We start from the raw sequence: 27,364 nt of genomic DNA, 5'->3' as shown, positions 1-27,364 counted from the left end.
AGAGAATATAGATATTAAACTCCATGATGAACAGTAAATGAATTAAATGCCATACCCCAGTTACTAAAAACAGCAATCTGAACAATGAATAGTCCTATTTTTAGACCTAAACATGTACCTGGAACTCTGTGGGATGCTCTAAATACATCAACTCCTTTAATATTTGAAACTATCTCAGACAATGAACAAAAGCACCTTAAATATGAGGAACTACAATTTATAGAAGTTAGGCAACTTTCTCATGGTCATAGGAAGAAAGAAGCAGGTTCCATACTCGGAGCTGGCTGCCTCCCAAGCCTTTCTTCACTATGAGAATGTCATATACAGGACTATAAAATGAGACTGGATTGGCAGCCTGGATCCAGATTATGGATAGCCTTGAATTCAGGCCAGAGAAATTCAGTTTCATTCTGACATAAATTGAAAATCGTCACAGATGTTGGAGAATGTGATACATATGCGGTCTTGGAAATGTTACCCTGAAAATATTGTACAGGATGCACCTGAAGGAGATGGAGGAGCAAAAACGCTGACATGACACTCAGAGTTTGCCAGTAAAGCGATGTCTAGACTAGAATTGTAGCTCCAGAATTCAAAACATGGTTACACACATAAATGTATTTCAAAGGAAAAAAATGAACCAAGAGAAATTTGGTGAACAAAGAGTGTATCATAGTTCTGTCTGACTTTCAGGTGAGGGATAAGAGGCTCTCAAACTGGAGCCAGAGTCCTGTGCTCCCTCCTTGGATTCCCACGCACCCCAACGGCCAATGGGCTCAGTCTCCTCCTCGTTGTTGATCATTTCTACAGGAGAGCAAGAGATGTGCACACGTTTCAGAACAACTTCCAGACCAAGAACACCCCAGTTCCTGGAGCCTACACTACCTCCCTCTTCATGCTATGTCATTAATTAACAAAATGTTCAAAGACCAATTATCAGAACATAGCCCTGATCTTGACAGAAGGAGAAAGGCACTACAGCTGAAATACTGGTTTCAAATACCGTACCAACAGAACACTAACTCCTATTACTAGCACTTCCTTGCTAATTACCCTCATTGCTATAGTTCTTTGACCTCAGCTTCTAAAGTGTCTGTTTCCATCCTTAATGGATGTCTGGCTTCACTTCATGTGTTCTTGATAACATAGGAAGACTACAGTCCTCACCTTCCCATTCTTGCCTCTACATCCACCTCCCCTTTCATCTGTAGTACAGTGGAGAAAGCGTTACTCCTAACACAGAAAGAACTTCTACCTGGGCTCTGCTTCCCATTTCCTCTTGTCTTCCAAAATTCTGAAATAGCAATCATTCCTTTCTCACTCACATTTCTATTTTATTCATCTTCAGTTAAGCATCTAACTCTTGGTTTCAGCTCAGGTCATAATCTCAGGGTCCTGACATTTGAGCCCCGAGTCAGGCTCTTCACACAGCAGGGAGTTTGCTTGAGATTCTCTCCATCTCCCTCTCTCTCTGCCCCTCCCTGCCCCCCATCTCTCCCTTCCATTCAAAACAAACAATAAACACATCCTCCCTTGCTATCACTTCCTCCTCCAGCTACCAGTCCAGGTTCCCAGTCTCTTTCACCATCAAATGCCTAGGGAGTTGCTGCATACAACATTTCCATTTCCTTATCTCTACTCGAGTATGGCCTCTGTATTCATTACACAAACAGAACTCCAGGTGCTACGGATCACCCTGTTGAAAAGCCAATAGACACATTTCTCTCTTTATCTTATGTAATATAAAATAAGCATTCAAAACAATTTTCTCTTTCTTGAAATGCTCTTTTCTCTTAGTTCCTGGAAGAAAACTCACCCAAGTGTTTCTTTTACCTCACCTGCTCCTCCTTTCAAGTCTCCTTCCCTCTTGCATCTCCTCTACGATAACTCCAAATATTGGCATTTTTCAAGACTCACTTCTTGTCCCTCTTTTCTCTAGACATGCTCTTCTTGAGTAATCTGGTTTATGGCGACAGATTTACATTCCAAGAGAGTGCTAATGTTGCTCAGTATATACATAACGCTCTCAACCATGTCATCCTCCAAGAAGCAGTACAGTGTACTGAATAAGTGCCTTGTTTTGAAACGTAGTGCCCTTATTTCTAGCTGGGGGGTTTGTTCACATTGATTAACTTCTCAGTGCCCTACTTTCCCAGTGATAAAATGGTAATAATAAACATACCTTTTTCTTAAGAGAATTGTGAAAATTAAATGGGTTATAACATGTTAAGTTATTAGAACCATGACCGGCCCATCATAAGCTGTCAAAAGAGTCTTGCTATTGTAAGTGAGTAATGAGTTAAAACAGAGCGAGGCACACTTTCAGGGCAGAAATGTCAGACTCTGCAAGAGGAAATGCCAGACACGGAAGTTGAGGCGGTCAAAGGCAGAGCAATGGTGTGGCCTTCTGAAAGTCAGACCAGGAAGGCTGTTACTGGCCCACCTAGAGGTTCTGCTGAGAATGGTCATGAAACTCTCCAGGCTTCCCAGCTGCTGAGAAGAGGGTCTTCTGGGCTTCCACATCCTTATCATGGGCTTCATCTCCTTATGTAACCTGAATGTGTCTCTTTCTTGCAATCTGAAAAAGCCTAACATTGTCTACAGTGTTGCCATCTGTTAAATTATTTAGTTAGCATACATTCTCAGGAGTGTAATTACTGGGTCAATGAGAATAAACACTTTTATGTTTCTTGACAGAATATTTATGTATGTTTTCTATAAGTACTAAACCAATTCACATTGCTTCCAGCAAAGTGTGTGCCTCTGCAATCTTACCCACAATGGATATTAGCAAAGATAAAATATTTAGTGTATGTTTATTGTGCCTTAATACAGTCACTCTTGCAGTGACTGAACAAAGGGAAGGACTCTGGCTCAGGCCCTAGGCTTGTTTGGCCAGAACAATCTATAGAACTTGCAAACCCCTTCAAAGGAAGGATTTAGAAAATCAATTTAACTCAAAGACCCTGAGTTTCAACAGAGTGGATAAACCCACATGAAATAATTTAAGAGGTTTTATTTTAGGTATAGTTTTGTTAATACAACTAATTCACTAATACTTTAATAAAAAGAACATGGTCTTGATTTCAGATGGACTCCAACTGAAGACTCATCATTTTCTAGTATTTTGATTTTAAACAGTTTGTTAATACAACTAATTCACTAATACTTTAATAAAAAGAACATGGTCTTGATTTCAGACAGACTCCAACTGAAGACTCATTTTCTAGTATTTTGATTTTAAACAGTTTTCTAACCTTAAGAGACGAATAATAATGCTTATCCCTACAGTGTAATGTGATAGTTAAATAAAATAATATGTATGCAAGATACATATTGATACATTCTCTCTCGCCGGTGATTTCAGGGATTTTCTGCCTTGGTGCACTCTCTCTTCTCCAACCCACTGCTAGTCATTTGTTCCTATGTATATCCTGCCTTTGTCTCTGGGCAAGGGAGAAAATAAGGATCATAAAGTTTTTCTTATTTCATTTGGCAAAGCAAAACACTGTCCTAATATTTGCATACTGTGGGTTGTCAGCTATGCAGTTTGTCAGCAAACTTCCTGTGATCCAGTATCTTAGGTTAAATGTATTTATTCAACTGAAACAGATTTATAGACCATGAAATATCCATCAATGGAAAATTTTTTTCACACAGAGGAAAATGCAACTATACATGACTTAGGAGTAATACCTCCAAAACAATCTTAGGCAAAAATAAGAAAAGGAGCTAGAAAATAATTATGTCTTCTTTCCTCACTCCATTCAATAAAACCCAATCTATCTCAGACCACACCGTATTCATAAAGTCTTTCTCCTTCCTTTCCAATGACTAAATGACCTCCTTCCCCTTTGACTATTCTTACTTTTTTATATCTACTGTTCATGAAGTTCTGATGAAAACCTAGCCTATATTGTTTTTCTAATGTATGCTTTATGTCTCCAAATACATTACCTGGATGACAGAGATATCTTTATATATTTTGTATCCTCTGCAAGAGGGAACACAGTTACCCATGTTCATAGTAGATATGCGTGTTTTATTGATCATCATGACTACAATTTAAAGTTAACATGTCATGGAGACTTCTTACAATTAGAGAAATTTTTCCTCTAATTACTTTAGTAGTTAAATTTTGGAATCTAAACAAAAAGCTCAATATTGAAGAAATAGTTAATTCGTGGCCTACCCAAAAAATAGAATACGATTCAGGTATTAAAAATTATGCTTATTTGTAACAAGGCAATAAAGGTTTATGAAATATCAAAATATTGAAATATATTTATATTTTACAAAATAATAAATATATTTATATTATATTAAATATATTTAATTTATATTTAAATATGTGATTTCTATAAATCACATGATTTATATAAATCATTATTATATATAATAAATTTATTGTATTATAATTTATATAAGTATATTTATAAATTTGTATAATTTATATAATTAATTATATAAAATATTATAAATATTATATATAATAAGTTATACTATATATAACCCAAGATGCTCATCTCTCTCTTCTCCCTCATCAAGCTCATGAAGGCTGGGAGTCAGGAGAATGCTGCAGGCCGCTTCCCCCAACCCCTTCTCCCACTATCCCTACCTTTGACCCTAGATAATAAAGTTATTCACTAAAAAAAAAAAAAACCCTAGTAGCCCAGATGCTAGAGAAGAAAGAGGCAGAACGGACACGTCGGCTGAACAAGAAAGTCCAGGAATTTCGGGGGCAAAAGCAGCAGCTCAAGAATCAGCAAGAATTTGACCTCTGGGATCCTGGCTGACTCTGGATGGAGTTTCCAGCCCGTCTTGGCCCCAGCGATCCCCCCTGTGGCCCAGCCAGCTTGCAGTGCTTTGCTGGGGAGGACCTGGAGAGGGTCACGTGCCTGCAGGAGCAGTTCAGACAAAGCCTGGAGAGGCAGCTGCAGAAGCAACAGCAAGTCTAGGACGATGAGAAGTGCGCGGATATGCTTAATGACCAACTGCGCCTTGCCACGGACATGCGGGCCGCCCAGCTGGCCAAGCTAGAGGAGTCCTGTCGCGTGGCCATGATGTCTGCTATGGCCAATGCCAACAAAGCCCAGGCAGCCGAACTGGCTGAGCGGCAGCGTCATGAGCATCAGCACGAACAGGAGGTCAACCTCCTGAAGATCCAGAACCAGATCACCAGTGACCTACTAACGAAGAACCCCCAGGTTGCCCAAAACACTATAGGGTCCTGCTCTATTGTTGGAAGGGCATGACTCCAGAGCAGAGAGCTGCCACCAGGAAAGTCCAGGAGGTGCAATGCCATGAAAAGGAGGCATAGCATCAAGCCGACCAAACACTGGATGCCAAATGGGAGAGCCAGGCCTTGCACCTGGCCCAGGCAGCAATGGAGCTAGGGAACTTTGTGCTGAATTTCAAAGGGGCCTGGGCTTCTTCAGTCAGCTCCTTCAATTCATTTATATATATATATACATATACATATATGTATATATATTATAATATTTTATATGAATATATAATTTATATAAACATATTTTCTATAAATTATAATAATAAATATTATAATTTGTAAATTATTAAAATCACATGTGATTTGTATAAATTAATATGTAAAATATTAAAATATATTTATTTTGTAAAAATAATAAATATAATATTTATATTATATTAAATATATTTTAAAATATAGTTAAATAATTTAAATATTTAAATTTATTTAAAAATATTAAATATTAAAAACGGACAGCATATCAAAATTTATTTTCAATGTACACCTCAATCGTTTCTGGAAAAATATATACCAAAACACTGAGGACTTCCGATTCTGGCTATGTCAGACTAGTTTGTAGCCAACCTTCCCACCAGAAACAATTAAAAATCTGTTGGGAAAAATCAGCTATGTGAGGTACTGGAGATCCACCAAAGTAGCCAGAATTTGAGGATCCAAAATTCTGGAAAGAATAATACATTAATATGAACCTAACCTTGTGTATTTCCTTTTTCCTCAAAATATTTATTATTCTTAAGAATAACAGAACCAAGTGTCCAAAAAGATGAGCAAAAGAGGACAGCTAAGACTTAGAGAAATAAGTCAGAACTCAGCAACTGTGCTGAACTGGGAAGGAAGGAGGGAAGGAGAGATGGAACGGAAGAAGGCAGGAAGACAGGAAGGTAAGGAAGGAAAGCTTGGAGCCACCATAATAGCCACCAGACCTTAAAGGGCCAAGATCCCAGAAAGAAGAAAGTAAAAAGCAATAATAAAATCCTCTACCAAGGAATTTGGCTGTGAAAGAGTAGGGATTTGAAATGGCAGCCAGATAAAACAGCATCAAAAAAGGTCACATTGTTGGGGCGCCTGGGTGGCTCAGTGGGTTAATTCTCTGCCTTCAGCTCGGGTCATGATCTCAGGGTCCTGGGATCGAGTCCCATATCGGGATCTCTGCTCAGCAGGGAGCCTGCTTCCCCCCTCTCTCTGCCTGCCTCTCTGCCTACTTGTGATCTTTCTCTCTCTGTCAAATAAATAAATGAAATCTTTAAAAAAAAAAAAAGTCACATTATAAGTATGGAAATAGACTAAATTAGACTGCTACAATCTTAAGAAAAATAAAGATACTAGATGAAAAGACTTATGAAGCTACAATAGTTAAAAGTATGGAAAATACTTAAAGATAGTTAAGGAAAAATCCAATGTAATGGAATAGAGAAACTTTCTTATGGAAAGAAATGGAATTTTGACCTTTATGTCATAGCATACACAAAATTCATTTCCATGTAGATTTAAGATCTAAACTTAAAGGAAAAACAATAAAGTTTCTAGCAGACAACATAGAAGAAAGCCATTTTTATCCTAAGGTGGATGAAAATATCTTACAAAAGACACTACACATAAAGGAAAGAAAATGATGAATTGAACTCTTCTTAAAGTCAAGAGCTTCTATTTATCAATAGGTACCACTAGGAGATTAAAAGAACAAGAATGGAGAAGGTATTTGCCATATATACAACAAAGCATTTTAATCCAGAATACATAAAGAATTCAGAAAAATCAATGACAGGATGATAGCTAGCATAGTAGAAAAGGGAGCAAAACCTTGAGAAGGCACTCTACAAAAACAGGATACACAATGGACAAGAAATATATCAAAAGTGCTAATAGTGGTAGACATACAAACTAAATGCATAATAAAATACCATCATATATTCTCCAGAACAGCAAAGATGTAAAACACTGATACATACCACATGTTGCCAGGGATAAGGAGCAACTGAAAGTCTTCTACCCTCCCCTACATGACTTTAAAAACCTGGCTGGAAGCATCGACTATCCGAGTAAATATACGCATACTCTCTGACCCAGAAATTCTACCCTTGGATGGAACTCCAGGATCCCCATAAAGCACACATGCATACAAGTATTAGAGAAAACGTACAAAATGATTTACAACAATGTTCTTCACAATAACTAAAAAATAAAATTTTAAAGCTTGTCAGCAATAGAAAGAATAAATTTTGTTATGTTACTGCCATGGAATACTATGCAGCAATGAAAACTACCAAATCACTGCTCTGAGCAGCCATGTTGATGAGTGTCACAAATAGAGTGTTGAGTGAAAGATGTTGGACAACAAAGGGTACATTTATATAAAGATGGCATTTACAATAACATTGAAAAATAGGAAATTAATCTATATCTTCAGAAATCAGTTTCCTGGATGGAGCTGGAGCTAGAGAGTATAATGTTGAGTGAAATAAGTCATAGAAAGACAAACACCATATGATCTCACTCATATATGGAATTTAAGAAACAAAATAAATGAGCAAAAGAAAAAAAAAAAAAGAATGACAAATCAAGAAACAGACTTTTAACTACAGAGAACAAACTGATGGTTACCAGAGGGGAGGTGGGGGGGGGGGGGCTGGAGATTGGGGATGTGGATTAAACAGCACACTTTCATGAAGAAAATAAAATGATTAAAAAATATCTCCAAGAAGTAAAAATTTAAAAAGATTTAAAAAAAAAAAAAGTCAGGCTAATGATTACTTGAGAGACAGAATAATGTCCCCCTAAAGATGTTCACATTCTTATCCTTATAAAGAGGAATGTTACCTTACATATGAAAGGGACTTGCAGACATGATTAAATTAAAGGTTTGGGGCTATGAAGATTATCCTGGATTATCTGGGTGGGTCCATTATAATCAAAAAGGTCCTTATAAGAGGGAAACAGGAGGAGTCAAAATGAGAAGGAGACAAATTTGAAGATAGAGAAAGAGATCAAAATCCATGAAATGCAGATGAACTCCAGAAAGCAGAAAAAGTAAGGAAACTGTTTTCCCCCTGAAGCCTCCGGAAGGAATGTAGTTCTGCCAAATTATTGATTTTAGACTTCTAAGCTGTAGAAGTGTAAAACACACACACACACACACACACACACACACACACAAAACCATCATTTGAGGACCTATGAGAAGAAGGTAATAGAGGTTGAGACAAGGACCAGAGTGATTCCTCAATTGTTCAATAATGTAAAATGTACGCATAAGGTGTGACCTTTTGATTGATTCACTTCTCTTCCATAAATGGAATTTTTTAAAGATTTTATTAAAGTGGTCACACTAAAATGATAACTCTGGTTGACTATCTCTGGTTTATACTTTCCTACTTCCTCCAAATCATGTGCGATGATCTGTTTTCTTGACAAGCTAGTAAAAAGTAAAAAGCTTTAAAATAAACTCCAATGTGAGTTACTTGCTCTCACAGGTGGGGTGGAAGATTTAGACAGATGAAAAACACTTATCTCATAGCCTCAAAACTGGGAGAGTGGGTATAGGTGTAAACGATTTTGATATTTAAAAATTAAATGTGAGCGATGCAGAATGGCAAAGGAACAGGGAAATGGTAAAGTTTTAAGATGAGATATTAGGAGATATTTCTTGAGAAGTGACATTGACAAAGATGAAAGGATAAATGCTTACATACAATCTGTTGTGTATTTTATACATGCTTACCATTTAATCTTCGTCAGACCTATGAACTAGGTACTGTTATTAGCCCACATTTGTAAATGAATAAACTGAGCGTTAAAGACAAAGCCCAGTTTAACTCAAAGTCAGGGAGAAGAAGCCAAGTGTAACTAACTCCAGGATCTGAGCTCAGTGTGATTCTGTGTTAACATTCATGCCTGAGGCTACACGAGATAATAAGTGGGAAAGTAAAGGAAGTGTTTTCAAGAGAAAACAGATAGCTACAAATATCAGTATAACAAACTAATGTTTTGAGATATTAATTTTTTTCCTTAATTTCCTTTTGCTTCCTTGTACATAATCCTTCCCATGATCAAAGAGCGAAATCCATAGGGACTCAAGAATTGATTTTATAGGGGTGCCTGTGTGCCTCAGTGGGTAAAGCCTCTGCCTTCAGCCTAGGTCATGATCTTAGGGTCCTGGGATCAAGCCCCACATTGGGCTCTCTGCTCAGCAAGGAGCCTGCTTCCCCCGACCCCTTTGCCTGACTCTCTGTCTACTTGTGATCTCTCTCTCTCTGTCAAATAAATAAATAAAATCTTTAAAAACAAAGAGTTGATTTTATAAATAGCAGGAAAGCAAAGAGAAAAAAGGAATCCTCAATATTTGATATGCTTATTTTCATTTAAATGATTTTCTTTGACATCCAAATTAGGCTCACGGTGCCCACAGAGAATAAAAATTGTTTTGAAATTCTGAACTTTTTTATTTCAAAAAGATGTTTTTGTTTATTTTAAGAAAAGGAAAGGTTTTATTATATATATTATATATAATTATATAAAATATAATTTTATATAATATATATATAAAATATATAATATATTATATATATAATATAATATAAATAAAATATATATAATATGTATTATATATAAATAAATAATAGTTGGAGACCAGAAGTCTGTATAGTCACCTGGCCTATGTGTAAATAAGGAAACCAAGTGGAGTATGATCTTAAGAGAGGTTGAAGGAACAAGTGAGCCTGCCCTTCGGGTGAACACAGCAGAAGGGATGGGGGTATTAAAAAAATAACTGGTGTCATGATGTAGAGTTAGCCAAGCATTGCAATGATTGTTGCTAGCCAATGAGCTTCTTTAATCCAGTGCCAAGAAGAACTTGTCATTGTTCTCCTTTAAGTAAAAGTTCCTTTGGGCTGAAGAGCCATATGGGCAGTCCCCATTTCTACTGGAGAGGGGTATCCACCTACAATTTCCTAGAGACCATCAATGAATCTTCTAGCAAAATGAATACTCATCCACATCCTGAGATTAATTGAACCCCATTAGAACTTTCCTTCAAGGGAATCCCTCCTAAGTCTTTTCAAAGACTTGAGACTCCCCCAAATAAGGAAAAAACTCTTGACCTAGAGGAAGTTAGTGGTAGTAAAGAAATCCTGGAGAGGCTCCTGCGTGGGCGTGGACCTCTACAGTTATATTAAAACAGCATCATTTTAGAAATATTGCTCTGTACAGATGTTGAGACTATTAAAAGAAAAAGAAACAATTGATTAATTGATTAATTTGATTAATTCACTAATCAAAAGACTAGATTTTTTTAAAAAGCCAACAAATAAACTTCTAGCAAGGTTAATAAAAACTAAAGAGAAAATGCATGAATCTGTAATAAGAATGAGGATGAAAATGTAACCCCAGACACTAACAATATTTTCAAATTATTAGAATTTACAATGTCAACTCTTATTTAAAGAATACTAAAGTATCAACAGAATAGATCATTTTCTAGAAAAAATATACCAACACTGAAATGTTAGAAAAAAGTAGAAAGCTGTAATAATAATAACCTAACCTTAAATATAAAGCCAAAATACTTTCATAAAACAAGAGTTCTGTAGGGTTCCTGGGTGGCTCAGTGGGTTAGGCCTCTACCTTCAGCTCAGGTCATGATCTCTGGGTCCTGGGATAGAGCCTCACATCAGGCTCTCTGCTTGGCAGGGAGCCTGCTTCTCCCTCTCTCTCTGCCTACTTCTGATCTCTCTCTCTGTGTCAAATAAATAAAATCTTAAAAAAAAAAAAACAAGAGTTCTTTACAACTGTACATAGATAATCTTTGTGATCCTCAGCTTGTTTGAAGACATAGAGATAAATAATCACCTCAAAAATTTTAATTATGAATTATGTTTTTTAAAACAAGCAAGTACAGAAATGTTTAAAGAAACATTCTACTGACATTCACACTCAGAGGAGCAGATACCAACATTCAACCTTTTTTTTGCCAATACTTGGTATTCTTAGACTTTCATAACATTTCCAGTTTATTTAGTGTGAAATAATATTTACTCTGACTTCAAATTGCATGTCTCTGATTTTCACTAAATTTGAGAACTTCTTAATGGTTACTAGCTTCCAGTTTCCTTGTCTGTATTTAGCTGCTAGAATTCATTTGCTAATATTTCCTTTTTTTTTTTTTTTTCCCTATTGATCAGTAGGACACACATTCTGGATACTATCCTTTGACAGAGATATATGTAGTAATCATCTTCCCTCTGGTTTGTCTTTAGATATTACTCATGATGTCTTTCAAATTTTTTTTAATATTTATTTATTTATTTATTTATTTTTATTTTAGAGACAGCACAGTGGCAAGGAGCAGAGGGAGAGGGAGATAGTCTTAATTGAGCCCAAGCCCCGGCTCAATCTCACAACCCTGAGATCACAGAGCTGAAACCAAGAGTCAGACACTTAGACTGAGCCACGCAGGTACCCCGTGATGTCTTTCTTTAAACAAAATATCTCAATTGTTTATACTCAAACCTCTTGATCTTTTCCTGTATAAATGTACTTTTTAGTTTGCCTATTAGAGGAAATAATTCCTAACTCAAGGTTAAAATTTTTTTCTTCTCGTATATTAAAGTTTTGCTTCTTTATCTTTAGATTTTAAGCTGCCTGAAATTTATCCTTATGTACGACATGAAGTAGAAATCTGATTTTATTTTCTCTCTATAAATAACAAATTATCTCTGAAATAGTTATCCAAGAGTTTCAAGGTTCCCCACTGATTTCTGGAATTACCTTTCTCATTTATCAACTTTCCCTATATGTCTGGATCTTTTTCTGAGATCCCTTTTTTGTCATAATAATTATGCTGTCCTAACAATTATAACTTTATAACTTAATAGTCAACAACTATGGGGCAAATGTTGTTACTTGCTTGCACCATCTAAATCTCCAAACTCAGGTCCTTCCAATCCTAGGGAATCCCTTTCCCTATGTCCCTTCCTGGAATTCTTTTAGTTTGTTCTGTGAAAAACTTAGGAATTGATCTTCTAATTCTTTAATCTCATTTGTTATATTTTTAACCTCTTCTTTAATTCTCCATACTGGTGGAATTTCTCAATGTTATATTAGAAACCCTCTATTACATTTTTTATTTCTAGTATGGTAATTTTTAACAGTTAAGAGTGTTTATTTGCTGTGGGAATGTTCCTTTTGTAGCATCCTGCTCTTGTTTAGGATCCTGGGATCATTCTTATCCCTGATGCCTGATCAACTAATTTTTTTTTCTTTGATGATTTCTTTGGCTTCCAGTTTGCCTTTGTTTTCTTTTATTCCTTTTTTTTTTTTTTTAAGATTTTTTTCATTTATTTGACAGAGAGAGAGATCACAAGTAGACAGAGAGTCAGGCAGAGAGAGAGGAGGAAGCAGACTCCTTGCCAAGCAGAGATCCTGATTCAGGACTCTATCCCAAGACCCTGAGATCATGACCTGAGCTGAAGGCAGAGGCTTAACCCACTGAGCCACCCAGGCACCCTTGCCTTTGTTTTCTATGACCTCTTTTGTCTTCTATATATTTGTTCCCTTTCGTCCTTCATATAGGAGGTTTTCCTCAAGTATCTAGACCCACAAAGTCAATGAGAGCTCTGAATGCATGGACAGGGTGTACTGACTAGTGGACAACAAGTCTAGAGCGACACATGGTAAACTGGATTTTGAATGAAAAAAACTGCAGTAACACTATGTCTGGACATCCTCATTTTTGCTGCCATAAATTCTAAGTTTCCAGTTTAAGGCTATTCCTTCAATATCTTCTGGCATCCACTGTTAACACTGAATTTCTCCTGACACATTTCTTATTGTAGGTGATCTGGGTTTGTGGGGGAGACGAGGTAGATTTAATATTTTCTTTTTATTTCTTATATTAACACTTTTCACTTCGGGGTGTTTAGTTGTAGATTTACCCCTATTTGTCTTGTGTTTCACTCGCAAGGCCCTTCCAATAATAGATTACATGTCTTTCTTCAGTTAGAATCTACGTGTTTCTGGGTTCAAATTTCCTAGAAGGAAAAAAATGGGACAGGTTGCTAGCTAACTAGTGAATTGACTTTCTTGTATCATGTGCCCACCCCATTCTACTCAGTTGGAAAAGAAGAGAAAGGACTAAGTATACTTACTAGACTTCCTCCTTCTGAAAAGGCCCTGAGTGGAAAAACTTCCCAGAAATAGAGGCTCAGGAGGATCCGAAGCCACAGAAAATATCTAATATATTCAAGTAAAGTAAAAATAATGAGTTGGGTCAAGGGTCCTTATTCTGAAAACTACGTAGCCCCTCATGCTTTAGAGCATTCATAAACTATCAAAAATTACATGCATGATTGTCTATGATTGGACATACATTCATTTTAAAAGTAGCCTTTGACCCCTTGAAATGTGAAGAACCACCATTTTGAAAATATATAATCAAGAACTAATTATATACTACATAGTGGGTAACTGAACATAATAAAATTTTTTAATAAAATTGTTTATTAAGCAACATTAGCAAAAACAAATAAATATATAGAACATGAACTATTTCTGTGTATATATAAAATATTTAGTGCTCATTTTTAGATACTGCTAGAAATAGTGGGAACTTTTTAATAAATTCTTTTTACCAATAACTACTTATAGTAACCTTATATATCAGTTGTGTGTCAAAAAGAAAGGAGTAAAAAAGTAATATGAAGACTACTACTACTAATAATAATATGCCCTTGCAAGATATTGAGCACAGAACCTTGAGGTCAAGAGCCCACTGTATGTTGGCTTCATAAACTAACTCCGTAAATCAGACCAATAAAATTCTTGATAAAAAGATATTGCATCAAATGGAATAATGCATTCTGACTACTATCGTTCTCCCTTAGCTCTAAAACAAGTAATGTATAGCAAACATACATCTACTGAGGTGATAAATTATATCATCTTTTTAAAAGGGTCCTTTTAGGCTAGCAGAGCATTGTTAAGATAAAGAAGCCTCCCAGGACTCATTCTATGAGCATAAAAGGGGCATCAGGTGCAAACATCCCCATCCCTTATGGCTCTGCTCTGGGCAAGCCACAAACAAGCTGTCTCCTCAATGAAATTTATCAATATTTACCACGCACATGCCTAAGTGAGTAAGAGAGAGAGAAAGAAATTGCCATTATGAAGCTATTCTCATTTCTTTAGTGGGCTGGTCAGGGGGCTCACTGAATGGAACATAATCTTTCAGATGTACTTTGCTTTCCTTCCGATTGATTTTTCACTAGTACTAACCTCTCTCTTTTTATGATGAAGACATGAAAAATGGGCTGCTACCAAGAACTCTTTTTTTTTTTTTTTTTTTTTATTTATTTACTTGAGAGAGAGACAGTGAGAGAGAGCATGAACGAGGAGAAGGTCAGAGAGAGAAGCAGACTCCCCATGGAGCTGGGAGCCCGATGCGGGACTCGATCCCGGGACTCCAGGATCATGACCTGAGCCGAAGGCAGTCGTCCAACCAACTGAGCCACCCAGGCGTCCCTACCAAGAACTCTTAATAGCACAAATTAACCTTGTCTTTCTTAATTTACTTGATGAAACTTCTCTTCATTAAGGTGGTTCTTACACCTGAGCTTTGAGATTTATCTCACTGTAATGGCATACTAAACTTGCCAACTTTGACCTTTCCTAACCACTAGCGTGCCATTCCACTCTCTACCTAAAACACTTCGTTCTTTCAGATGTAGGAAAATACAGCCTCTTTGTATATTGTCTCCACTTCTTCAAAATATTACTTCTTCCCATGGCCTCCCATATTTTAGTGTGTATTATATGTCATTTGTAGGTTAGTTTCTAATATATATATATATATATATATATATATATGGAATATATATATATCTTTAATATGCAACCCCATGAACTACACCTCAAAATGCTAACCCCATATCTCAATTCTCTTTGTTTTTTTAAGGTAGGGTATCTATAATGAATTTAACTAGCAGTCATAGTCTAGGAGGCATTCTCCCTAACGCAGTAAGAAGTCGTTCACCCCATTGGGCAATACTCCTGAGGAACTACAAGGTGAAGAGATGGCACCCACCTTCTCCCTTAGGGACATCCATTCTGTACCTACCCAGTGGTGAAGGGGACAAATGTCCTTATCCCATTCCTTTATTAAATTTCTTTTCACTTTACTCATTTCATTTATTTTCTATGTATTTGCTTTGACTTTTCTTTACTTTATTCTCACTTTTTTCTCTCTCTCTTTCTCATAACCTTTCTCTCTCTCTCTCTCTCTCTCTCTCTCTCATAACTTTACTCTCTCTCTCTCTCTCTCATAACCTTACTTCTGAGGAAGAAAAGAATGCTTTTTAATGTGGGTAGGAAGAGTCAGGTTCTGAAGCACATAACTTACATTTCTTTTCCTCATAATCCCATAAACCTTCTTCACAATTATTGTAAATTTCACCTTCAAAGTGTCATTCAGAAATAGGAAGGAAGGGGCGCCTGGGTGGCTCAGTGGGTTAAGCTGCTGCCTTCAGCTCAGGTCATGATCTCAGGGTCCTGGGATCGAGTCCTGCATTGGACTCTTTGCTCAGCAGAGAGCCTGCTTCTCTCTCTTTCTCTGCCTGCCTCTCTGTCTACTTGTGATCTTTCTCTGTCAAATAAATAAATAAAATCTTAAAAAAAAAAAAAAAAGAAATAGGAAGAAAACTGCTGAAGACAAAAAGAACATGTAGTTTGGCTTCAAATTTGTCTCTTGCAAAAAAGTGGGGAAAATGATCATTTTATATTTATTAGGAGAAAAAGAAGCACACAAGTTCAATGATATGGCTCTTTAAAGATTTTCCTTTTCTAGTGATAAATTATCTCCTGTAGACATTATAAGGAAAATACTAGTCTTTATAATGCTTGAGGCTCACCTCTTCTCAAGCGTTCACCTTCCAAATCAGGGAGGGGATTTTGCTGTGAGCTAAACAGAATTCTGGGATGGCCCCAAAGGTTGCTTCCCACTAGTGTATGTACCTTGCAAAACTCCCTTGCTTTGAATGTAAGCATGACCTGTGACTATGAAGGAATAACATTCCCATGATTAGGTTATAATATATGACAAGGATAATGGGAAAAGTCACTCCCATGAATAAAATACATTATGTAAGATTCCATCTTTTGGAAATAAAGATAGACACCCTCACTAGTTTTGACTAAATGAGTTGCCCTGCTTTGAAAGAAGCATGTGCCTAGAGCCTGAGGACATTTTCTCAAGCTGAGACTAAGCCCTGGTTGCCAGCCAGCAAGAGACAGGGACTTCAACTCTTTCTAGCACAGCATTCCATAGCCAAGTAAGTTTGAGATATGCTGCCTTAAACAAAGTTAAATCCTTCAAAGTTTTCAGAACCTTTGTTATGCTAATTTGCATTAGATTATTTATAAAAGGCGATAGAGTATATAGCATTTCTCAAACATACATGTCCATGAACATGAGCTGAAACTAAAATTATTAACAGTTTCCAAGACAAAGAGTAGAAAAGTGGTTGCCAGAGGCTGTGGGTGGGAGAATAAAGAGAAGTTAGTGACAGGGTATAAACTCTCAGTTATAAGGTCTGAGATCTAATGTGTAACATGGTGATTATATAATTGAAATTTGCTTGATAACATCGTATTATATAATTGAAATTTGTAAGAAAGGAGATGTAAATGGTTTCACCAAAAGAAAAAAAAAAGTACATATGTGAGGTAATGGATTTGTTAATTAATTCGACAGTGGATTACTTTCATAATATACACATATATCAAATCATCCTGCTGTACACTTTAAGTATCTTGTAATTTTGTCAATTACACCTCAATGAAACTGAAAAAATACCAGTTTCCCCAAAAAAGGTGAAAAACCATTTTAAATCACACGCCAACTACTATCCGTAAGAGTCACATGCTAACCATATAATATTTGTAGAATTTTTGTGGTTTGTTTTTTTCCTGTGTGTAACTTCTAACATCAACCAAGTGGCGTTTAACCTAAGGTATATCTGAGCCCATGTAATGAGGTCTATTGAGTAAAATCTGAGAGCCTTTTCTTAATTAATTCCAAATATCACACCCTCTAGTCCTAAAGGTCATTAATAAATGATTCAGAACTATAATAGGCATTTCTATGAAACTGTTTTCTAGGTTTTCTTGGAGGTCTTAGAAGTCTCTTCCAATCACCCTGTCTAAATTCATTTCCTTATCTCGGTTTTGCTTTATTTCTTCCCCAAGATGACTTTATTCATAACATCATTGTTTAATATCAATTTCTTCTACTATGTTTTATATTCATGAGGGCATGGAAGGGGTATGTTTTGTTAGCTATAGAATCCTCATGCTCTAAAATGCCTCCAGGCATAAAATATTCAATAAATGCTTGCTAAGAGGTGTCGGGTGTCTCAGTCAGTTAAGATTCTGCCTTCAGCTCAGGACATGCTCCTGGGGTCCTGGGATCGAGTCCTACATCAGGTTCCCTGCTCAGTGAGGCATCTGCTTCTCCCTCACCCTCTGGCCCACCCCCATGCTCATGCTCTTGTTTGCACTCTCTCTCAAATGAATAAATTAAAAATCTTAAAAAAAATTTGTTGAGGATTTTAATTGATTAAATAATGGTTAGAAAAAATTGATAATGAATTGTAAATTTCATCCTAATCTAATCAAACACATCTAAGAACATGAATGAGAATTATTATGGAACCTAAAGCAGAGTACATTCAGTTGTCACCAAAGGACCACTCTCCTGCTACAAACTATGGCTAGAAACTCTGGATTAAAAATACCGAAAAGTACACACACATACACACACACATGCACACCAAAATACACAGCCTAGCTGGAAACAAAGAGAGGTAGATTTCTGGGCTCCTGAAATGAAATTAAAAGTTAAAGATAAACTGAAGGTGTGTCATCTCACGGTGATTTAGTTACAGACTTGGACCTTGAAAGTGAAGGACCAAAGCTCTGACATTCTTGTAGGCTGGAGACTTGACAGAGACCTACAGAAAGCAGAAGAACAAACACTCTTAATGAAGGGCTCCACTCAAGTTTCCACTCACTCACTTTAAACAGGAAAACTTCTTTCTTTATCCCTAGAAAGCAGCAGAAATCCCTAGAAAGCAGTAGCCATCTCACTAGGGCTCCTTGGATGGGAGAAGAAGTCCCCTCCAATAAATGAAAACCCCAGGCCCTCACCCTCTGTAGATATGGGTCCAAATCTATAAGGTCAGCATGGTTTAAAAACTGCAAGCTAAGAATCTAACATAAAAACAATTCCAGATTACTGACATTTATAGGACCCCACTTAATGCAAATGTGGAGCTGCTCTGTAGGGTTACTTTTGCGAGAGACAGTGCCTTGACTGTAGAGGACTCTATAGCCTCATGGAAGAAGTGGAGGAACTTTGTTGAGAGTAGACTCTTGGAGGGCAAGAGTGGAAGTGGTAGAGTTAGGGGGCTATGGCAATAATTGAGAAGAAATATGGTATTGTAATAGCTACATAATAGGGGTATATATTGGCAATGGTCAGAAATGGTGGAATTTAGTACATGTTTCAAAGTTTGATCAAACAAGATTTGCTGATAAATAAGATGTGATATATGAGATATATGATATATATATGACATATGATATATGTGATATATATATGAGAGGAGCCTGTGATATTTAAAAAAAAAAAATTATTCCTGGGAAGAAACAACTACCTTAAAACTGACTGGACCCAAAACAAAGTATCCAACTGTGTAAAACAAAACTTTGAGAGAACTACTAGGAGAAATGAACAAACCTACAAATATTAACTTCAATACATCTTTCTTAGAAACTGATAGAATTAGCAGGACCAAGTTATTAAAGCCAATGAAAATACAGTAAATAAGTCTGACTTAATAGGCCTATGTCGAATGCCTCATCTAATAGGTATACAAAGCATTTTTTTCACACAATCATGGAACATGAACAAAAATGCCTTACCTTAAGGAAAGTCTCAATAACCCCAAATTTCTGATTGTGGTACAATTAATTTTGAAATAATTCACAAAGAGATGGTTAAAATGGAAGTGTCTCTATATATTTGCTTTGTTTACCTAATCTGTAGAATTCTTTAAAATGCTAATTTCATTGTTGCTATCTGATGCTTCACTGTGGATTTTAGGCATCAAGTTCTGTATATCACTTTTATTGTCATCCCTCTAAGAGACCTCAAATAAAAGATTGGTGCTAGTGCCTTTTCTATAAAAAAAGTTAAATTAATTAAATTATTTAAAAATCTCAATGATACTTTCTAAGTGAAACAAACTCGTGGTATATTTTAGAATTTCAGATACAAGTACTTGACCCTCTTCTTTGCTGTTCTTTAAACTCTGTTGTCTCCAACAAATTCTAAATTTATCCATCACCACACATCCTTTTGGGCTCAGAAATTTTCATGTAGTTCCTAATACAACATAAAATGGAGCCATTTCCTGCTCTGAGAAATTCTAAACAGAGTGGATTGTTTACACCCAGGACTTGGGGAAGGAGAGACCTTTTTGACATTACTTTGAAAAAATGCATGATTGCTTTTTTGGAATTTATTTTGATGGTCAGGACTTCATTCTTCAAAGCTCCATAAAGAAACATCAAAGACACAAGAATCTTAGGTGTGGAGATGTTAGGAGCCTATCATGAGGACAGTGGCTCTATGCTATTGAACCTTCTGTCAGTTGATGCCCCATAGGCACCACAACTGACCTCTGTTATCCTCACTGTAACTTTTGCCTATTTAAAAAAATCTTACAGAGAAAATTGTTTGTATCTTCTCCGTGCCTAAAGAATTTCTCCTTCTTTTCACTGTACTTGTTTTTTGTCTGGAACAGTCCACAAGAGACCAGTTAAGAGTAACCTTTTAACAGCAAATAGACATTCTTCATAGAATGGGAAAAATAATTCTCACAGGTAATAACCCCTTACCCAGAAACAAAAGATAAGAGGAGGAGATTGAAAAACACATCTTTTTAAGACTTTAAGTCTTGATCTTAAAGTTTCAAAACATTTCTAATCATAATCATAATTATGATTATAGTCATAATTAGGAGGTTTAGGGGAAATGGGGGGAAACATACTAAATTTACAGTAGTTTTTAACAATAATACAATTATCTATGCTGAGTAACTTCTAAACTACTAAAGCTGTTTAAAACATTCTTCAGAAAATGACACATTTATAGAAACTAAATGACTAAGACATTTCTATTTTAGAAAATCATTACATGAAGTCACAACAACCCAAGTTCAAATTTTAACGATCATGGAAATGGCAATAGATCTGAAATGGAAGGCTTTTAGGGTAGTACTTCTTTGTCGTTGTTTTGTCTCATTTACATTTTCAGAGGGGCTGTATGGATGAAATGGGTTGAAGGCTGACGTTTAACAACTGAGCCACCCTGGTGCCCCAGGATGAAATGGGTTGATACCCAATATTTTCTCTGATTTGAATTTGGAAAGTTATCTGTATTATGATGGAAACAACAGATTTAGATGACATAAAATTGTAAAATAATTTTTAAAAAGTTAAAATTCAATAATTCCAGTTATCTACAATCTTTAATATTTAACTTGAGTAATTTCTTTACCCACTCTATCTTTAAGGTCCAGGAGGGAAAAAAAAAATGGTACACTTAACAGCACTAATGAAAGATAATATAATGAAAGGGAACTTCTGGAAGTGTAGGTGCGTCATCCATTAAGGGACTCCTAGAGCATGGTGAGGCACCATTCAGGGTGTAGCAGCAGAAGACAGGTAACTGTCACCTTACCAGGCCTGAAGAGGAGTGAATGGTGTTATCAGAAATGAGTGACAGCCATGGCTTTGATGGAAAGCTGGCCCTGGGAACCTGCTATCTAAGAGCACTCGGTGTCAAATAGATGTTTCTGGATCATCATCACCATTTCCTGAGACTTTATTAGAAATGCAAATGCTTGTACTCCATTACACATCTACTAAATCAGAAGTTCTTGGGGTAGGACCCAGAAATACACATCTAAACAAACTCTCTAATGATTCTAATGCATGCTCAAGTTTGAAAGATACAATCTAAGAAGAGTAACACAGCCACAGCTGGAACCACAGTGAAGCAAGAAGAAAAGAGAATAATAATGCCCTGAATTTTTTCTCTTCTGGGCATCCAATCATTTGCTACTGTCTCTCATTGACTAAACTAACTAAAAGCCATAAGCAAGAGTGCCCAGATGATGTACTTTCTAGATGTTAGCCTTCTAAGGCACAAAGTAGGGCAAAGAAAGGCAGAGAATGGAAGGGAGTGGGGAGATGCAACTAGAAAATAATCTGTAGACCCATCACTCAATAAAACTTGCTTTTAAAAAAATTTATTTGAGAGAGAGAGAGAAAAAGAGAGGGAACATGCACATGCACACTCACGAGTGGAGGTGTGCAGGGGGAGACACTCTTCAGACTCTTCACAGAGCAAAGAGCCCCACAACGACTAATCATCAACCCATGAGATCACAATGTGGACCAAATCCAAGAGTCCAACCCTTAACCAACTGAGCCACCCAGGTGCCCCATTAGGAGGTTGCTTTTGAAATTACATTTTTTTCTTTACATGCCAAGATTAAAGTTTACATTAGAAGCCTAAGCTAGTTAGATTCTGAGTAGGTGGATAAAATTATCAAAAGTATATTCACTATGATTTTACACATATATACATCATTACAACAAATCTCAATTGCTACATTACTATACCAAAAGCTTTATTTATCATTACTACAACTCAGTTAATAATTTCATAACTACTTAAAGGTTTCTCATTTTAAAGATAAAGAAACAAAGACTTAAAGAGATTAAATAACCAGCTTAAGTCTCTTAGCTATCAAGTGACATATTTGAGACTCAAATCTAGATCTTTTTTTATGCCAAAAAAAGATCTATGGATTGGGCACTATATAGCTTGACTATTTTTGCATAAGTAGTACAAACAGTACTATTTATGCAAAAATAGTCAAGCTATGTAGTGTCCAATCCATGGACGGATTGTGCTCAAGGATGAAACTGGCTTTTTTCCATACAGAGGGAGGATGACTACTCATTGTTCCCTGTAGAGTCCCAATTTATGTATGTTGTGCTGGAACAGGTAGTAAGACCCAGGTTTTGATAATAATGTAGAAGTTCACTCTCTGCATATGGTAGATAGATATGGTCCTCTTAAAAATGGAATCCTGGGGTGCCTGGGTGGCTCATTCAGTTAAGCATCCAGCTCGTGATTTCGGTTCAGGTCATGGGTCCTGAGATGGAGCCCTGCCCAGGACTCTGTGCTCAGCGGAGAATCTGCTCGAGATTCTCTCCCTCTGCCCCTCCCCCTTCTCATGCATGCACGTTCACTCTCTCTCTCTTAATTTCTAAAATAAATAAATAATTTTTTTAGAAGAGTAGAATCCTGAGTGAATAAGGAAATACCAGTTGTCTCTCTAGGCGTCAAGGCACTCCTCAAGGCCCAGGTCAATTCTAACAGGAAACGCAAATGAGACTCGAATCTCAGAAGGCATTGACTTCTGAGGGAGGAATTCTCCACGTTCCAGACCCGAGACCACATCTTACCAAGGCTGTAGGAATTTAGGATGGCATTCACTAAAAAAATTTAAAAATAAAAACCTCTGTTGTCATCATTACTTAGGAGAGAACACTTATAACCATCCCCTGGTGCAGGCAATCCATGTGGATGGTATGCAGCATATATAATTAAAAGTCACTCTGCTCAGAGGTGCTTCTTGATTAATGCCTCAGGTAGGCATTTTGATTCTTGTACTAATAGAAACTGACTGGCTCTGAAATGCTGGTGTTGTTCGGGTACCTCAGGAGTAATAAAAGGTTGCTCTTGGCTTATTGCACAATTCCTTGAGTCATTAATTACAGCTGCCCAAAGTGGAAAGTTTATAATTAAACATATAATTTACTCTTCCACTTTTGGAAGAAGTAAATTAAGGCAATTAGATTTCTTTTGATTAAGCATATGGAGCCATTTACAAAATGCACAGGTGTGTACAAGCAGAAGGTGGGCTACAAAAACATCTATGTTTCAAGTGTGTTTTGTCACTTTGTTGTCACTCCTTGGCTTAAGTAATTATGTTAATCCATTTGAAGTGGATTTCTTTAGTTTACCTGATTTGCTGCTGCTTTGTTTATTCCTTTGCATCCTTAGGTGCTTAAATAGCAATAAGTAATGATCAGGTGTGAGTGCCAGCTAATCACAAAGATCATTTGGGGAAGGAATAGCCACAGGATCTTATTCTGGTGGCACTTCCATGCCATCCAACCCCTACATACGTCCCACAATGCATGTGACATTTTAAAAACTTTACTTGGAAAACAATTATGCATTTTTCTCAATTTAGTGCATCAGTATTCTGATTTGCAATCTTTCAAGAAAATTATATCTATCTTCCCTACTGTTTGTGTTATGTAATATATTATAATTGAAAGTCACAAGTACTTCCTTTTTTTTCTTTAGCATTTCTTTCTGGGAAGAAATGTCTCCTTTTCTCACTAGGGAATTGGTTTTCATGTTGATGACAGTCATCTCCTGAGACCAAAACAGAATTATGAAAAAGATTCTCCAGGGCACCAGGGTGGGTTAAAGCCTCTGCCTTCAGCTCAGGTCATGATCTCAGGGTCCTGGGATCGAGTCCTGCATCAGGCTCTCTGCTCAGCAGGGAGCCTGCTTCCTTCTCTCTCTCTCTGCCTGCCTCTCTGCCTACTGGTGCTCTCTCTTTCTGTCAAACAAATAAATAATAACTTAAAAAAAAAATTCTCCAGAAATCCGTAAATAGTCCAAACATGGTTTGTATAATTAGCAACATTACCTTCTACATGACTTTGCCACTATTTTCCAAACATATGTATGTTCTGTTATCAATTATATAATTTATATATTTATCATGTAATTACATAAATTATATATATTTATCTCTTTTAAGTTATAAAAATCCCTTTTTTTAATGTTTATTTATTTATTTGACAGAGAGATCACAAGGAGGCAGAGAGAGAGGAGGAAGCAGGCTCCTTGCTGAGCAGAGAGCCCAATGCGGGGCTCGATCCCAGAACCGAGATTATGACCTGAGCTGAAGGCAGAGGCTTAACCCACTGAGCCACCCAGGCGCCCTAAAAATCCCTTTTTTAAAAAACCGACTTTACAGCAACATTTTTCCTTACTATTTATATATAGTCTGCATATTTTTTAATATTTCAATTGTCAAAGTGAGTGTAGGAAACATCTCATTTCTTGATGAGGCACACCTTTAGCAATTTTTCTCTCATCATGTGGCTCAAGCAGATCTAGCCCATCACTATAAGCATTACATAAAAGGATAATTCCTTGTGGGCAGACTGAGATGATCCCCCACATCTCCGTCTTGGAATTCATGCCATTACTTGAGTGTGAGCAAGACCTATGACCCATTTTTAACCAATGGATTATGGCAAAAGTGATAGGCTGTCACTCATGATTACATTACATAGGTGTGTTGCAATATCCTTTAAGATTATGTCCCTTGATGTCTTTGAAGAAGCAAGTGACCATGTCAGAAATAAAATAAAATAAAATAAAATTTGTGACCATATAGCAAAAAAACTAAGAGTAGCCTCCAAGTGATAGCAGGACTTAGTCCTACCACTACAGGGAACTAAAATATGCCAGAACCACCTGAGCTTGAAGGTAGATCCTTCCCTAGATGAACCTTGAGATGAGACCCCAGTAGTGGTCAATCCTCCACTTGCAGGCCTGTGAAACCCTAAGCAGAGAACCAAGTTAAGTTATACTCAGATTCCTAGCCCTCATAAATAGTGAGATAATGTATATTGTTTAAAGTCACCACATTTGTGGTAATGGTACACTGCCACAGAAAACTGACACCTGATGTACTAGGTAACAGTGAGCCAACAAAAGAAAGCAATCACTGTTGCGGATGCAGCAAACTTCCCACCAACCAATCCAGCCAAATCAGAGAACAGCGGATTACGTGCTTTAGTTCAGAGTGATAGGTATCAGTAAAGATAAATTCCAGTGGGAGTTCGCAGTCTGGGTCTTCATCCTATGCCACTCAAATTCTTCTTGATGTTGATTCAAAGGCACCCATTTGATAAAAGCATCTTGAGCAACTGGAATTACTTCTCCAAAAGACTCTGAGACAGCGTCAAACAGATCCAGACTCAAAAGGCAGGAGAGATTGCAGAAAGTTCTACTAAGTCCCCCTTCTTGTGGAACTGGAACAATAGAAGCTCATCAGTGTTATTCCAGTGAGGACTTCTGCAGAGGCAGAATGAGCTGTTCCAGAAGACGAATCTCCCCTGTGGCTCCTGGGATACATGACCCGACCATATTCTTAGCTTGGAATCTCCTTTGGGAACGCACAAATGAAAGAAGCCTTGACAAATCACAAGAGTAAGAATGTGTAGTGAAGACTGTGTACTAACCCATATGGTATGTACCACACTTACAAAAGAAACAGTCATATGAATAAGATCTCAGATGGGTATATTTTGTCACTGACAAAACATAAATTCCTGACTTCTGGTTTCAGCTCTGACACATGAAGAGCCTGAAGATTATCACTCTTATCTTTGTAACAAAAATAAAATAAAGATGAAGAAATGACAACTCAAAGACTTCTCTCACACCCATGAGAGAGCTGAGGTTGTGAGGTAAGTCGCCACCCTGAAATCTGTAGCAACACATACATACAGAGTCACAGCAAAGATCTGCTTATCTGAAGTGGATGGTACTGGAGCCCTAAACTGGGAGCAACACTTAAATGGTAACTTTGACAAATTGCTTAGAGGCCAAGTGTGAAGCAGCATAGTCAATACATTCCTGAGGGCCAAAATTACGTACATTTTACTTCAAGGATTCCTTCCGGGTTGTCACACTGAATAACTAAGGAAGCTTCCTTCCAGGCTTACACAGAAAACAGGCAAAAGTTACCACTGAGAAATACTATGCCAAGAGGGTTCTTCCTAAGAGCACCTACCTCCAAAGGAAAAAGACTTTACCAGAGTTAAATCACCCAGGGGAAGAGCACTTACCTTACTCCCACTTCCCGTAGCTTTTCTGTCTCACCAAAAAGAAGGAGAAACAAGCTAAGAAACACATGAAATTCATGGCCCCAAAACGTAAGTCCACTAAAAATAAAGCTCACAGTTCAGGGAAATAGGCCCATTGAAAGTCTGAGAATTAATCATAAGATTATAGAATGTTTCCACCAACCTCTAACGCCACAACAACAGCCTCCAGCATGGTAACAGTGGATTATAACTGAAAAAGATGCAAATAAAAACTCTATCTACAGCGATGTTCTAAGGGAAGCCAGATGCAGCACAGAGGACGAAGACAAGGGCACTGGAGTATTGAAGTCTCTGACAGCTACAACCATAGGCAATATAGCCTAATTTCTAGCCAGACTGATGTAAAACCTCACACTAACAGTCCTTTACCTCAGTTCCTATTAGACAGGAATATAAGTGCAGCTTTCAAAAAAAATTAAAAGGCAAGCAAAACAAAAAACCAAAAACCATCTTAAAGCACAAAGCAAGCACTACAATCAGAATCACTCAGATACAGCCCATACTTGGGAATTTTCAGACACGGAATTTAAAATGAGTATGATGAATATGTTACAAGTTCTAGTGAGAAAATGTAGGCAACACACAAGAACGAGGAGTAATGTAAGCCCAGAGAGGGAAATACTAAGGGAAAATGAAAAGGAACACTAAACCTCAAAAACACTGTCGCAGAAATGAAGAATGACTTTGATGGGTCCTTGTCCTCGGACATGCCAAGGAACAAACTCCTGAACTTAAAAAATTCATGTCTATGGAAACTCCCAAAATTGAAATACCAAGAGAAAAAAAGAAAGAGAAAATCAGAAAAGTGTAACATAGGGAACAAGAGGATATTAGAAGAAGAAGGAAGAAAGAATGGAAAAGATGAAATATTTGAAATAATAATGGCAGAGAATTCAACTAAATTAATGACAGACGGCAAACAATGGATCCAAAATGCTCAGAGAACATTAGGCCTGCAAAATG

The 27,364-nt window shown here is 36.9% G+C and overlaps 1 pseudogene; it reads left to right on the top strand.

The window, feature by feature from the left end:
* The first annotated feature begins 2,355 nt into the window (after positions 1-2,355).
* On the top strand, positions 2,356-11,967 carry LOC131808403 (RIB43A-like with coiled-coils protein 1; annotated as a pseudogene).
* Positions 11,968-27,364: the final 15,397 nt, after the last annotated feature.

The sequence above is a fragment of the Mustela lutreola genome, chromosome 9, assembly GCF_030435805.1.
Source record: "Mustela lutreola isolate mMusLut2 chromosome 9, mMusLut2.pri, whole genome shotgun sequence".
NCBI lineage: Eukaryota > Metazoa > Chordata > Mammalia > Carnivora > Mustelidae > Mustela > Mustela lutreola.
Note: the sequence above shows the minus strand (reverse complement) of the source record. Positions and strands in the feature narration are given on the sequence as shown.